The sequence below is a fragment of the Corvus brachyrhynchos genome, unplaced genomic scaffold (genome assembly GCF_000691975.1).
Source record: "Corvus brachyrhynchos isolate BGI_N302 unplaced genomic scaffold, ASM69197v1 scaffold139, whole genome shotgun sequence".
NCBI lineage: Eukaryota > Metazoa > Chordata > Aves > Passeriformes > Corvidae > Corvus > Corvus brachyrhynchos.
Genome location: NW_008246062.1, coordinates 873,008 through 888,270, shown reverse-complemented (window position 1 = coordinate 888,270; position 15,263 = coordinate 873,008). Strand labels below are relative to the sequence as shown.

Genomic DNA, 15,263 nt, shown 5'->3' with positions numbered 1-15,263 from the left:
CAAGGAGTGTTAAACACCCTCTACTTCTCCTTACTGTGTGTAAAGATGGGCCCAGTCTGCAAAAGGAAGATCGTCTTACATGGCAGGTTGGAATTTCTACTTTTTTTCTCTAGAAGGGCGTTTGACAGCAGCAGAGCTAGGGCTGCCATGAGGTTGAGCCCCATTCCATCTCACAGGGTTTGCTGGGGGCCCTTGACCTAGGGCTGCTGCAAAGAGGAGGGAGAGCAGCTCTGGGTGGGGAACCAGCTTTTTCAGCTCAGTTCATGGTTTCTCTGCCTGCTCATAAGCAGAGAGTTTGCTATTCTTTTTTTTCTTCCAGCTTCTTTCCAAAGTCCACATAGGTCAGAGATTTCATTTTGTCTTCCCGAGGGAAAGTTGCAAATCTCTCTTCCCCTGACACAGCCGTGTTTTCAGGAGAAGCCCGGAGCTGCCTTAAGACATGTACAAGCTCAGAAATGCAGTGGCTGTGTTTATTTTTTGTGTTCTGGGCAAAGTCAGAGCTGCTGCCGGTGCTAAGTAAATACAGAACTACCCTCATGAATGACTGCATTAGCCAGGGCTGTACTTGCTGCCTGCATGAAACCAGATGGATCTATCTGGGGACTGGAACAGGAGCTTTCTTGTGACTAGCAAAGGCAGAGCCACTGGCATTTGGATTACCAGCTCTCCTGTGCTTTTAAGAGAGTGCCAATGTTTGACAAAACCATTAAGTTAAATTAAGCCCTACGTGTTTCAAATGGATTCTGAGATTTCTGGCTGACTCATTAGCAGAGCTGTCTCTTCTCCCTTTCGTCTTTCTCTACTTTTTTTTTTTTCCCTTCCCCCTCCTCCATTTAATTCCCTCACTGTAGCTAGTTTTAGTGCTGACATTTAAAAGCAACATGTGGAGACACCAGGAGAGACCTGGCATTGGGATGGCACTGCTGTGAGCCCAGACATGCCCGGTCCCGCTGTGGTGGGCAGGGAGGATGCTTGGAAGGTGTTTGCTTGAGGCCAGCCCTGGGTCACACAGAACCTGCCTATGGGTTGGCCAGGGATGCTCCGGTCCCTGCAGAGCCCACGGCTGCTCTGCTCCTACCCATTGCCAGTCTTATTTATGGCCGGGGTTGCTGCTTTGCTGGGCCATTTCCAGAGGGCAGAGAAGGGTGCCCTGGGCTCCCCGGGGCTCGCAGCGCAAAGGCAGGGATTGCAGGCAGCATCGGTGGGAACAGGGGTAGGGGCAGCACGGTCTGTCCGAGTCACCTTGACTTGCCTCCGGCGAAAGTGAAGTACTTTAAAGAGGCACAGGGCGATGACCTTGTAAATGGATGCATGACCCAAGTGCTTCCCTGTGGCGTCGGCTTCTTTGTGTCCCTGATACTGCTCTTCACGCCTGTGGGGAATCACGGGGGCTGGGGGGTGGTTGCTGGGGTCTCATTTGCACAGCTGCGTCTCAACTGTGCAAGCTCTGCTAGTCACTGGTGTGAGAAATGCTGTCAGCCTTTCCCTGTCCCTCTAACGCAGCTTTTCTTGGGGCAGCAGAGTATCGGTGGGACCTCGCTCTATCTACTGATGGAGCTGTTGCTACCCTGGAGCATATTTTGGGAGTGTACTGTGAAGAGGGTGAGCATGAGAGGGGCACCAGCACCTATGCCACTGGGATTTGGAGGAATGGATGAACTCTGCATGAGGACCAAAGGCAGCTGCTTCACTGCAGCTGTGCTGGGGTTTGAGTGGTGTCAGGAAAGGGGAAGAGTGGTGGCATGGGGTGGGCTTAAAGGCCAGGGATAAAAAAGCACTGAATAGGATTGGAGTGAAGGTTTTCCAAGCAGTAAATGTGCTGAGGTGGACCTGATGGAACTTGTGGACTAAGGAGAAGATACAGCAGTTGGATGGTGGAACAAAGCTGGAAACGGCTTTGTGCTGGTGTCTGAGGCTTTGCAGTACTCTGGTGTGCTGCTCTGTAGTCCTGGTCCGTGGAAGCACACTGTGCCAAATGCTGTACTGGCAGACAACATCCCATATAGAAGCTCCTGTTCCTCTGCCTGAAAACTTCAAAATATCAGTTGCAGATGATGTGGCGACTGCAAGCTTTGGAGAGTCTGGTCCGCACTGCTGGAACAGCCTTCCCACTGAGCAGGTCACTGCTCTTTGCACTGAAGTGCCCTCAAGCCCCTCTGCTCCTGTGCACCTCTTGCCCCTGGGTCTTTGCTGCCTTGGCCCCATGTTTATCAGGTCACTGTGAGATGTGGCCTCTTGACGCACATGATCTCCCCTCTTGCTCTTCCTGTCACAGGCTGTCTGGAGAAGAGCCACGAGCCGCACGAGGGGAGCTTTCAGCAGATCAACATGATCTGGTCTCAGGTGTGCAAAGCTACAGTGTTAACCCACGGAAAGCACATCTGGGTGAAGCCATGGGAGAATGTCAGCACCGTGGAAGCTGCTCCCATTGACAGCCAGAACATGGTGCCTGTCACCGTATCTCCCTGCTGTGGGCACAGCCCCCACCCCCCATCAGTGTCTTGTTTCTCTGGGTGCTCTCTCGTTATTTCCATGTTCATTAATGCTGATACGCTCAATTGCATCAGCTCATTTCGAGGGACCAAGTGCAATCCTGTGCCTTCATTTGCATCCCCGCTGCCTAGCTGTTGCCCAGGCAATGCCAGGTGCTTTGACATCATTACCCAGCCAACTGGCATCCTCTCTGCCCCATTAACCTTCCTGTAATTGACTTCAAATTGAACGGGGAAGGGAAGGGGAGGGGAAGAGGGAAACTGTCTTGAAATGGTGACTGTTTGCACCACCATGGAGCAGGGCTCTTTGTTTTATGAAGGGAAAACTGTGACAGTTGTTTACAACTGGATACAACTAGATTTGGGAAGGGTTTCTTGTCTGTTAGGAAATTGTGCAGTTGGGAACAGTGGGTCTGTGCAGCTTGGGGAAGGGAAGGTGAAGCAGGATGCTGGGGGCCATCACGGCAGTCTTGAGCCTCAAGATGGGTAGGGAGAGGCAGGAAATGGGGTGGTTTTTGTAAGCACTAAGGGACAGGGCAACAGACCATGGCCCAGTTTGGGGTCAGCCAGTCAAGCACAGAGAAGTATCTTGTCCCCATGTCAAACACTGCAACAGGCATGGGAGATGGGAAAAAGTCCAGTTTTTGAGATGCTCAGCCCTGACCTGCAGAGCCTCTGTACCTGAGCTGGTTGGTCCTGTGCCCCCTGCATGGCATTAGATTGAGATCTGGGTCAGACTACACAATATTCTATAGCTCTGATCCTAAATCCATTCTGGTAACTAGAAATACTTTTTTTTTTTTAAATCTAAAACTTAGATATTGAACTTCTCTGGAGTTTTTCCCATTTAAAGGTAGAATTTGGTTTTGTGCCATTTTTGTTTTGTCCTCTTTTGAGCCAAAGTCACCCAAACAGATGCTTCACTACAGAGTCTACCACTGAACTGGCATCTTCTATCAACTTGAGTCAATTTTATTTATTCACCTTCTGCTTGCACAGCACTGCGGTCGCCAAGTCTTCCTGTGTTTGCTCATGACTTGTGCTGGATGTAATTCGTTAGGCTTAATTGAGCTGCCAGAGGAGAAGGGCAGTGTGAGAGTGGATGGATGGAAACCTTGGCATCAGCTGCTTGATTGCCAAACCCAGCAGAACTGGTCCTGCTCCAGCAGAGCCTCTGGACAAGGCAGGTCTGTCCAAAGTGGGCAACTGCTGAGCTTCCCTTGCAAGAGAAGAACTTCCCATGTGCTTCAAAGTTGGGGCAAAGGGGTGAAATGCTTAGAACTTTACTGCCTCTTATTAAGGAATGCAATATTTACTAATATTATTGTTTTATTATTTATTACCTGTTACTTATTAAGAGAGGAGGTAATTCTGCACTGTGTTATTAGCTTTTCAGAAGGCAGAGCTAAGGAACTTGTGGCCGGAGGGATTTTTTAAGTTCTAGGATCTCAGATGGCACGATCCTACCTGCCTGGCATGGGTTGGTTCTTGCATTGCTTCATCTCCTCATTCCCTGCAAGATGCAGGAGTCTGCACAGGACCAGACAAACCTGGGCCTTTTTGTACTTTTGAAGTGCTGCTGGGTTGTGGTGCTAGGAAAACTGCTGATCCCCTCCAAGAGCAGAAATCTTTATTTGGGGTGAGCCCTGGGACTGTCACCCCTAATTGCTGTGTTATAGAAAAAGTCTGATGAAGGCAATCACTGGCACTGGTGGATGGTGGGTTTGCACTGGGGAGAATGTTCGAACCTTTGGTAGTCACAGTGCTCGGAGGCAGGTCAGGGATGGAGGAAGTAAAATATTAAGAGATCTCTGGGCTGGGGTGTGCAGCTCGAGCTGGAAGTGCCTCAACTGTGCCCTCAGCTCTCTTGGGCATCTCAGGCCCCTCATTTTGCACTTGCAGTCAGTGAACCATCATGTGAGGGGCACAGCTCTGCCTCTGTTTCCCCTAGAGCTAACAGAGCTTAGTATCAATTAGCAGTTTAATAATTAAGTAATTAATAACTTGCTGCCTCTTTGCTAAATGGCTTGCAGAGGGGCTGACACAGGAGGCTCACACAGTCTGCAACATGCTGTCATCAGCTGCTGAGGAGCATCCCAAGATCTGGGGGGTGGGTTTGGACATGGGTGTTTTCAGAAAGCAGGGCAACAGCCCTGGCAGGGGGTTTGGGATGCAGGCTCTCCTGGAGATGAGTCTGGGACCTCAGAACACTAATGCTTTTCTGTCTTTGCATCTAGGAGTGCTGGCTGATAATCCTGGGGCAAATGTTGCTTTAGCCTGTGGCATCACTGAGCAGGGATCAGTCCAGGCACTTCAGTGTCCTCCCACCCTTGCAATCCTGCTGTGACAGCAACCTGAGCAGTGCTGGGGACTGCAAGTGTGTCTGGTGGGTGCTGTGAGAGGCTGGCAGAGCCATCCCTTCCCCCTGCAAGTGGGAGCTCCTTCAGCAGCACAGGTTGCATGTGTCCCAGCCCAGCTCAGGATCATCCTTTCTGGGGCTGACATATGTCATCTTCCTTGCAATTCTTTGTGGGTTTCCCTTCTCTGTCCATATGGATTGTTGCTCTGCTGGCTGCACCATCCCATGCAGGATGATGTGGGGGCACTCCAGCCTGCTGAGTGCCCTTTGCACAGGTTCCTGCGGTGTAGAAATTGGAGCTGCCTTGCCAAAAGTGGCAGTGAGTGAAGAGATAGCAGAGATGCAATCAACCCAGAGCCACCCAGCAGGGATGCACTTGCCCTTCCTTGTACCCTGGCAAGATCTGCTAGCTTTAACTGTGTACTGTGTTGCTCTCCAAGTAGTCTTCGTGGCACTGTCCTCCAAGGAAGAGCTGGATGTAATGATGATGATCCCATTTCTTCCCAATCCCCATTCTGCTCCATCCTTCTCTGGCATGCATGTTCCATGTAAGTGTCCAGAGGACTCCTGCCTTGTGTCTTGCTCCCAGGCCGTGTACCATCTGTGTCTCTTTTCCGGGAGCCTGTACCCATTGTAGGACAGAAGTGCTGTCTTTCTTTTTTCTTTAGCGCTTATTCCTGAACATCTGGTTACTGTTTCATTCTCTGAGAAGTCAAAAATGTATCTGTGTGCACGGAGAAAAAAAAAATCTTCTATACTTCACTTGGCAGAGGAGATGGCACGGAAAATACAAAGTGTATCTGTGCAGCTGTGGGAACCCCTGGAAAACGATGGCAAGATGTCAGCACTGGGGGATGCTCCGCATGTCCCAGGTGGAGTGGGAGATACTGGTGTCTGAGGGATAGATGTTCTTATGTCACACCAGCCTTGCCTTCCCTGTGTGAGTGATGTAACTGGGTTTGAGCTGTTTGTGTTTTTCCTTTTCAAGGCTTTTCAATGCCCAGCTGTTTTAGCCAAGTGTTCCCTTAACATTTGAGGCTCTCTGTGCAGGGAGAGATTTGCATCTGAGTTGTTTGGCATTCATTTGCTGTCCAGTGGGTCTCCTGTCTGGAAAGGTCTGCAGTCGGGTCAGAAGCTGAGTTAATTTGCACTGGAGGGCAGGCATACTTTGTTTTCCATGCTTGTTTCTTGAAGAAATCCCATTTGAGGTATTGGTTCTCTTCTCTTATTGAAGCCATGTTAGGAGCCATGGCAGCCTCCCTGCAAGGTTGGGAAAAGAGACAGCTAGCCTGAAAGGTGCAAATTAAACCTGTGCTCAGATAAAAACTGCTATTGCACTGTTAATGTGGGCCCTTCTCCAGAGTTTTGATGCTTTTTGCTTGCAGCTGAGGAAGAAATAGTCACAGAGACAGTCCTGTGGGAAGTAAAGCGGGCTCCAGAGTTCAGTTTGCAGCTACACTGGATGAAACACTTCGAAAATTCAGGAGAAAAGTGCCAGAGGGTCTCTAACTCTCATTTGGATCAGCTCATGAAATGATCAGACAGGGCAGGCATTTTGGCACAGCTTGCCTACAAGGAAGGAGACTTAGGAAGAGCAGCTGTGTGGGGCTGCGGTGCTGCTGAGAATGGGGGATGTGGCCGCTGCTCAAACATTGGAGGTGTTTGGTTTGAAACTTGATTATCCAAAAACTTTGTTCTTCCCTACCTAGGTGCCAGACTTGGGATCTGTGTGGGTGATGTCCTATGCCTCCCCACAAATGTGTCCTTCAGGAGGGATTGCTCCAGAGCCCACTTGCAGCTCCCAGCAGTGTATGTTTGCATCCTGGCTGGCTCTCACTGCTGACAGCCCAAGGACCCTCGGTGCCAGCTGCAAGTCTGGAGGGGATTAAATCCAGGAGAGGCCATAAACCCTCTTTGCTGTTAAGATGCTCTTGGTGACTTGTTACAACTCTGCATATTGGAGATGCTGTTTGCACAGTCCCCAACTCATCCCAGCCTGGGGGTGCCCCTGAGGCCTCAAATACACCTTTTTCATGCCCTGCAGCAACATTGTCAGGCATTTGACAGATAGAAAGTGATCCCTATGGAGTGGTATCAGTACTTGAGCTTTCCTTCACCTCCCCTTGCACCCCAGCCAGCCCAGGAGGGAGCTGGGGGAGACACCCATCAGTGATGACAGGGCTGTGCCATCTGTGGAGGGTCTGGTACCAGTGGAGAGCCAGCTGTGGGCTGCAAAGGGTTAAAGAGACATTGACAGTAAACAGGAAGAGAGGACAAAGCAAGTCTGCTGTAATTATGTAGCATTTATTATTAATACGCTGGAATTGCTGGAAGCAGCCTCTGTAATGTGAATACTGATACAGAGGTTCCGAAGACAATTTAGCTCATCTGTCTGTTTATTAGTTCCCTCAGCTCTGGCAGGCAGTGAACTAGAGCCTTGTTTGCCACTGCCTTGTTGCAGTCCCTCCTTCTGCCCCTGAAATCTTTGCTGTTGCCATAAAGAAACCTGGTTTTCCTCATCCTCTGGCCGGGCACTGCAGCAAGGTGTGGCATGATCCTGGATATCCAAGCAGGTTTTAATCCTTGACCTGAGCCTACCTGTTTGCCAGGCATGGCCCAAAGCATGGCACTGGGCTGGGCAGAGCCATTGCCTTTCTGAGGGCAGCACAGCCACAGCCGATGCTGGAGAAGGATGTCCCAGCTCCCAGGGAACAGGGCTGTACATCCTTGGGGCCGCAGCAAGACCACATGGCATGGGCTGCTGCAGGTTGGGGCCCACAGTTCATAATGAGGTTGTAATGAAGTGACAGGGCAGAAGAGCTTTAGGAAGCTGCCTGAGAAGTAATTGGGAAGCTGGCTAGGAAATAATTAAAGGCTGCTGGGGTGGAGAGAGCAAGAAGAAGTTAAACCATCTGCCAGGGGTTGCAACAAGTTTCCTTTTTCTTCTGTGGCTTGCTAGGATTTGTCATTCTTGCTTCTGTCCAAGTTTCTGAGCTCCAGCCTGAGATTTTTCTGCGTATCCCAAGCATAGAGGACATCCATTCCCTTATGTATTATACAGTAGTTTAAAGAGGATTAAGACAATAGCTAATCTAAATGATGAATGATGTAGATTGCTCAGCCTCTGAGCCATCAGGGTTTTTCTTGCACACAGATTAGTCAGCTCAGTAGCTAAATATTGGGGCAAACAGTATAAATCCATACACATAAGCCTCTCTGGCTTGAATAGGATAGAAAGATTTCGAAATGGGCTCCGACACTGCTCTGTGTCTTGTCACGGCGTCTGTGGCCGCCTCGCTGACACAACGGATGGGGAAGGAGGCTCAGTGGCTGCTAGTGCACAGCCCAGGTGGCTAAGGAAATACAGCATCCAGTGCTGCTCGGTCGATGCTGCTTTCAGATATGGATGGTGGCAGGAGAGGGAAGGGATCGATGCTGCCCCCCCCCCCGCCGCTGGAGACGGCTGCGTGCTGCTTGAGCCAGGGGAGGCTGATTCCGTCTCGGGGAGAGCAGCCTGCAGAGGGACAACATGAGCTGGTGTGGCTGGTACCTGCCCTCTATCCTAGCATCAGTGCCAGGATGGTGCTGGCAGCCCCCAGGGAGTGTGACCTGTAGGAGAGAGCTTGTACTAGCGCTGGACTGACAGCAGTGTTTTCTTAAGCTCTGAAGCAGAAGGATTTAAATCTTTTATTTATATGTCTGGTCGAGTCTGTCAGAGTTGTGTCAAATATTTTTGACAAGCAAAAATGCCATTTGCTTCAGCTTAATGAAAAATGATTTTTATTTTTCACCCCCCCAGGAACTAAAGGAATTGTAGTTTCAATTGCAGACCCAAAAGCTCCTCAGGAAAAAAAAAAAAAAACAACACATCACAAAACAAAACCTAAAACCTTCTGATCGTTGTGAGAGTTGGCTGTTAAAAGAGGCTCCGGGTTGATGTTTTGGGTCTGTGTAAAATGAGGGTCTGGAGAGCATTCAATCATATGGTATCTCCTTTTATGAAGCTTTCTGGGCATATTATTCTAATGACGTTTAATGGCACTGATTTCTTCATCTTGACCAAGTGGGTCTTTTCCAGTCCCACATCATTTTAATTTGTTCTCCTTCTGAAAAGTATGAGAGCTGGGATTGGCTTTATTTGGCACTGAAGAAGAGCTGTGTTGGTGGTTGTCTCATCCCTCCTGGTGGGGATGCATCTGGCTGTCTAAGGCTGAGGGTTGTGTTGAGGTAAAGCTTGCATCAGGACCAGCACTTGTCAGAAGACCTGTTCTCGAATTTTCCCTGCTCCTCTGGAAATCATTTGTTTTCTGTTGTTTAGTAGGAAGCAGCGTGGACATTATGGCCTGGCCAACACAGTGTGTCTAGCCTGAGGTCCTGTGGCTAAGGCCTGCCTCCTCCTTCTCCCCAGGCTGAAAAGCCTTGGTGTGCTTGGAATGCCCTGATGCAGAAGATGCTTTGTTCCCCCCTTCACCTGTGCCTCTTGTTGTCTCACTCTTCCCTTTCTGTGAGGACCAGAGCTGTGTGTGGTGACCAAGTGACAGCCACGTAGTGGACTTGTACAGTGACAACATGGTCTGGTTTGGGACAGAGGAGTGCTGGACCCTGTGGCATAGGTCATCTACACCTCATGACATGGGTACAAGCTCTGCTCAGGAGTGCAGGGTGGATCTGTGTCTGGATTTTATCTGGTCTCTTCATTGAGTGAGATCTGGGTTAAGATTCAGTCTGGGTCATGGCTGACTGTGGAGAAGCTCTGGGTGCCACAGCTGGGACTGCACACTGATCCCTCTGGCTGGCTGGGTAGTGTGGGCAGAGACACAGGACACTGCAGGCTTGGGGAAAAGGTCATGTGTCCCCCACACCCTCTTCCCCCTTCCTTCCTGAGTTTCAGGCAAGGCTTGCTTTGTCTATGCCATCCTCTTTAGGCACAGATGTCCCTTCTCCAGTGCTTGGTAAGAGAGACCCTTTCTTGGATGCCAGCTGGGAGGAGGCTAGGGCAGTGGGACAAGCTGACAAACACTGATCCTCCTGAGCTGAAGTGTTTGTCTGTGCATCCTGACTCCGGATCATGCTGTCACAGCCCAGTTCCCTGCCTTGTGTTGCTTCCCCTGGGAGCTGTCAGGAGGCTGCTGGAGCCATGCGGTAACACGGGTCTCAGGGAGGCAAGCAAGGTCAGATGTCTGCTCAGAAATGAGATTGGCAATGATGCCACCGGTGCTGACAAATGGCCTGTCATTAATCTCTGACTCATGGCAGTGGAGAGGGCAGCAGGGGAAGATACCCATGAGGTCACTGGCAGCCTCTCTCCCTGGGGACCTGCACACAACTTCCACCCTAAACCTTTCTGCATGGGGTGGGCGTATCCCCAGGGATGGGAGGGGGTTCTTTTCCTACACCTGCCCTGAGTGTTGGTGTTTGTGTGCAAGTGCATGGCACAGCTCCAGACGAGCTCCAGTCAAGCCCCTAAGCACCTGGGAACTGGCACAATCCCCCATGTGGGGACTAGATTTTGGCTTGTGGCATAACTCTGGCTCAGCAGCAGAGGCAGCAGGATGAAGGTTGAAACAGAGCTTGTGTTATCAGCATGTTGCAATACCGTTGTGGTACACGAGGTGCTGTGCTGCTGGGAGATGTTGCAGGGAGCTGGGGGAGACCAGATTGGGATGCTCAAATCCTGGCTGTGCTCTCCCATGCTGGGGCATTGCCTGGGGCTGCGTCTGCAGCCTGCTCAGCCCTCTTGCAGAGCAGCCTTCCCTCCTCTCCTGCTCTCTGAGTCTCTTCCCATGCTTTTTATAGAAAGGATGTCTTTCATCAGGTGCAAAATACACCTTGGAGGTTGTAGTCAAAATAGACAGGACTTTCTGTGGTAGTGGATGCTGGTGGAGATGCTGCACTCCCTGCTCAGCCATGCTGGTGAGCTGCACAGGACTGAGCTGCCTTTCGGGGCAGCTGTTGGTGCTACAAGTACAATCTTTGCATATGTGCAGGGAACAGGTGACTTTCTCCTCTGGGTTGTTTGGGGGTTGTTTCAGTCACTTTTAGGAAGAAAGGAGACATGGTTATTCCACTCCTGACTCACTCCAGGTGGTTGAACCTCTCATCTAGCACTGGGGGAGTGGAGGCAGGGGCTACAGTGTAGGATTGGGATTGGGATTTCTGTGCCTGGAAGGGCAGAGGAGAAGAGTGCACTGATGGGCATGAGGAGGTGCTGATTTTGGAGAGTGAGGGCTGCCACCACCCCAGGCTGCTGCAGCAGTGGCACAGCCTGAGCTGTGCCTTCAGGACCTTCCCCCTCTGCTGAGCTACAGTTTCATTTTTCACATTTCTTCCATCCCCTCTTAACTGGAAGAAGTCCTAAATAAAGTTGCTGTCACTTTTATTTATGGGCACAGAGGAAGACATGGACAAAAAGCCTGTGTGCTCCTGACAGCTACAAAGCATCCGGCTGTTTTTCCTCGCTCGCCTCAGTGAGGCAATTGATCTGGGCACAGGCAAGCACCCTCCCCAGGTGCATGGGGCTCCCAAGTGCCCCTGCCCAGGGCACTCCATGAGGATGGATGGGAGGGGGCTCTGCATCCTGGGTCCTGGCTCTCAGCTGTCGCAAAGCCAGGCTTGTCTGGGAACACCTGCCCTAAAATCCTGGACCCCTGAAAATACAGATGCATGAACATGCCTGCCTTAAGAATCCACCACAGGCTTCTTGTCTCCATCTTGATTGGTTCCAGTGAGGTCAACTTTTTTTAATAACTCCTGGACTTCAGCAGGGAAAACTATTTCCTTCAGGAAATAATATAATTAAGGCTGCCTGACACTTCTGATTATAAGCCCCTGTCTTCAGTTGCTTGAAACTATGCCAGCCTTTAACCATTTGGACTGAAACTTCACATGTCTGTGCCTCCGGCTGAATTTTTTTGGAAAATTTTAGCAAAGAGTTTTAAGCTGCCTTCAGAACAGTGTTGGGGTGTGGGGGGGAAGGCATTAGTTTATCCACAGTTAAAAATAAAATTTAAAAAAAAAACAAACAACCAGCAGAAAAATTCTTGCATTTGTGCTGAAGAAATTCCAGTGTCTTTGTGCTGTGAGACTGGGCCTGATAGTTTTGGGGAAGGTTTTGAGCCAGGCATCAGGGATCTGCTTGCTGCTGACGCCACAAAAATCCACCTTCCCCACGCCAAGTCGCGAGGCTCTGAACTGTGCGGGTGCGTTTGTGGGTGTGTCACACACAGCGTGTGCAGGGAGCTCCCCACAGCCCGAACTGCGCTGCCTCGAGCACACAGCACTGCAAAACCTGTGCCCCCCAGCTCATGCACGGGATGCCTTGCTGCTGGGAAATATTGGGCCCCTTCTGCTGGTGTAAGTAAAATCCATGGATCCACGATCAACGTAGCCCCAGCTTGTGTTGGAGAGAAAGATTTTTTGGCAAATGCTGTGTGTTTGGATTTTTTTTCTTTTAAGCAAGTGGTTCAGTGGGTTCCACTAGCCCTTGCTGTGCCATGCAGATGCATCATGTGGGACATGCAAGTATGCCATGGGTGCTGGGCTTCCTCCAGGATTTTGCAAGGACCCATTTAAAAAGTTAGTGCTTTTGCAGGCAGGTTCCTCTTAAGTCAGCTTGTTGCTACAGAAATGGCCAAAACAGGAGTATTTCAGTGGGGCAGCCCAGACTGGCCCTATAAAGCAAGTGTCACATTGATGAAGTGCCCTGACCATGGCATTGCTGAGAGCTCAAGTCCTGGTGATGCAGGGTCAGCTCAGCAGTGATGCAAGCCCTCCTACAGGGACCTGACCCAGGACTTGTCCCTGCTCTGTGGCTGATGACATTTGCTCCTTATGTGAGCCCACCTGAGCCATGATGAAGACTGTCCCTTGATTATGGGGAAGCACACATCTTCCCTCTGGCTCAGCAATAACTCATGCCCCAAATCAGGTCCTTCAGCTGTTGACCTGGTTTGGACATGCCGAGTTCCTCCAAAACCCAGTTTGACCTCAATTTGGAGTACTCAAAAAGCAAGGTGTGCTTTGACTTCCATGTGGAAAGCTGGGCTGCTAGACCTGTGGCAGGGCTGGCTTATCTGATCAGCACAGGGCACAGAGGTGGCAGGGGATGACAGTCCTTTTGCACAGGTTTCAGAGATGTCTCTCAGAAAAGGCACTGGGATTTTGCACTTTGTACCCATCATAATGCACTCCCTCCCTAAGGTTACTCAGGGCTAAGCCCAGTCTCTCTTCTCAGGTCCCCGCCAAGCTGGAATTAGAGCCCAGGAGGGTCTCTGGCAGGTAATGACAAACGAGCCTCATCTCTTGCTGTAGCCTGGTCTCCTTTGTTCCACTTCATCTGTGGGTAGGGAAAAAACCCAACACCTGCAACCAAAAACATTTCAAAAAAACAACCGAAGATTTACATTGGCATTGCAGAGTGAGAGGAGGCTTGGTGGGGAGCAGCCCTCTCCCCTCCTTGCCAGTCACTCCTCAGCTCTGGGGTGCTTGGCAGAGCAGCTTTTGAGTGATGGGGTATTGCGGGTGCTGGGCTTGGGGCAGCTGGAGTTAAATTTCTTGGTGGCTGACACCTGACAAGCATGATAAATTGTGGCACACCGTGGCTGTCGGCATGACAAACAGTCCACTTCCCTCCTTGTAAACTCTGGGAAGATTTTGTAATTATTTCCAAGCACTTTGCAAATGAGGGTTTCGCCATCAGGCGCCCAGTGGAGTTTCAGGGGGGGACATTTATTTATTTAGGTTTTGTAGCCAGGCAGGGGGTAGATAGGGGTTGTAGTTTGGGTTTCCATAGCATCCTCCCATTGGCTTCCCCAGGCTTTGCATGAGGTCCTGGGAGGAACTCTGGCAAAGCTCATCAGCTGAGGGTTGGGTGTTAATTAAAGCCGGTGGTGTTCCAGACTTGGAGTCACTGTCACCCTTGGGAAAGAATCTCTGCAGGAGTGACTCCCAGACTTTGTCTTGCCAGTGGATTTTGGCTCCTATTTTTGATTTTTAATAATGCAGAGCCATAAGACATTTTTTTTTTCTTCCTCTTCAAAGCATTTAAAAAGAAGCAGGGGGAGCAACACAACCTCAGCCACAAGAGCTGGATAATGAGCACAGATCTTGACTGATAATTGTTTGTCTAACACAAAAAGCGTATTTCCTGCTGTAAGGGAGGGTACCACTGGTTACACTAATGCCTGTGACTCCATCTCACCAGGCAGCATGTCAGATGTAGCACAGAAAGTCCTCCTCCTCTTTCCAGTCCTTGGTGTCTGTGCTGCAAAGCCGTACAGGCATGCTTTCCTCTTCACACTCCCAGGTTCAGCCGGAGTGGCCTCTCCCTGCGCCGTTTAACACGTGTGTGAGGCTTTTCAGGATTAGGGCTCAGGCAGCACAAGACGTTGTGGGCGAATGCCTTGGTGCTGGGCTGACAGTGTGGTGCTGCTGTGCTGTTCTGTCTGGGGAGCATTGCTGTCTGTCTTTAAAGAAGATCAGAGATGCCCCAAGCTGCAGGGGTTTTTTTCCCCCTCTCCCATTTCATGTCTCTGAATCGAAATAATTAAGCAAATACGTGCTTTGGGGCTGGACTGTGACGCTCTTGTGGGAGGGCTCTTATTCTAACTAGCTTCGTGTTTGCACCGGTTACCCCCAGCTGTCAGGGCTGGGAAACAGATGCTCTCCCACCTTGGTTGTTTCCTGAACGTGAAGCAGTGGCAGAGCTTCACCAGGTAACCTGACAGGTTGTCTCTTCTGTTTTGTTGAAGAAAATCCCAGATCTGAGCGGTGAGGATTGGTCAAGCAGTCAGAAGAATCCCCCAGACGTTTATGAGAAATTGGGGACGCCCCAAGGACCCTAGACTGGTGGAGAGGTAAGAGGTGGGTTAAAAATCTTGCTCACCCAACTTGTCCTGAGTTGGTGTGCTCTCTGGGACTGCAGGACATGTCTTCTGGCGAGGATGGTGTTTATTGAGGTGTGACAAAAGGCTGCTCCTGGCTCTGGCGTGTGAGCAGCCTTTTGGCTGTTGTGTAAAGAGGGCAGATGCTGAGAGCGGTTATTTAGGATGTGGAGGGGCAGGTGTGGATGAACAGCCTGGAAAATGCCTGTGTTATGGGCTGCCCATGAACAACTTCTCCATAAAGAGCTCTCCCAGTTGAAAGCCCTTTGGGCAGCTCAGAGATCCACAGTCTAACCACAGTAGCAGGGGTCCTGTGTCGTGGCTGAGCCACTCTGGAGCAGGTAAGTGTCACCCAGCCCAACTTTGTGGTGGGAGGTGAGGTGTCACCTCTTGCAGACAAGCACAGCTTGGAGCTCTCAGGTCTGCTTGATGGTTTTTTTGCTCTCCTGCCCTGGCAGGCTGCAGCATCAGAGATGAGGTGCATGGGCTTTGCTTGAAAAGGAGTGCATCCCCCTAGGAGACCCCCACCAG

At 50.5% G+C, this 15,263-nt stretch overlaps 1 protein-coding gene across 3 annotated transcripts in view; it reads left to right on the top strand.

The window, feature by feature from the left end:
• The window catches only part of CNTFR (ciliary neurotrophic factor receptor), a 198,194-nt gene that overhangs the window by 36,595 nt on the left and 146,336 nt on the right, over positions 1 to 15,263 (top strand). For 2 of the 3 annotated variants that reach the window (XM_017746644.1, XM_017746645.1), the window contains exon 2: positions 14,601 to 14,705. The gene's annotated coding sequence lies outside the window, so the exon portion shown is untranslated. Of the gene's footprint in view, positions 1 to 14,600; positions 14,713 to 15,263 lie in introns of all 3 variants that reach the window. The other variant, XM_017746646.1, reaches the window with a different exon arrangement.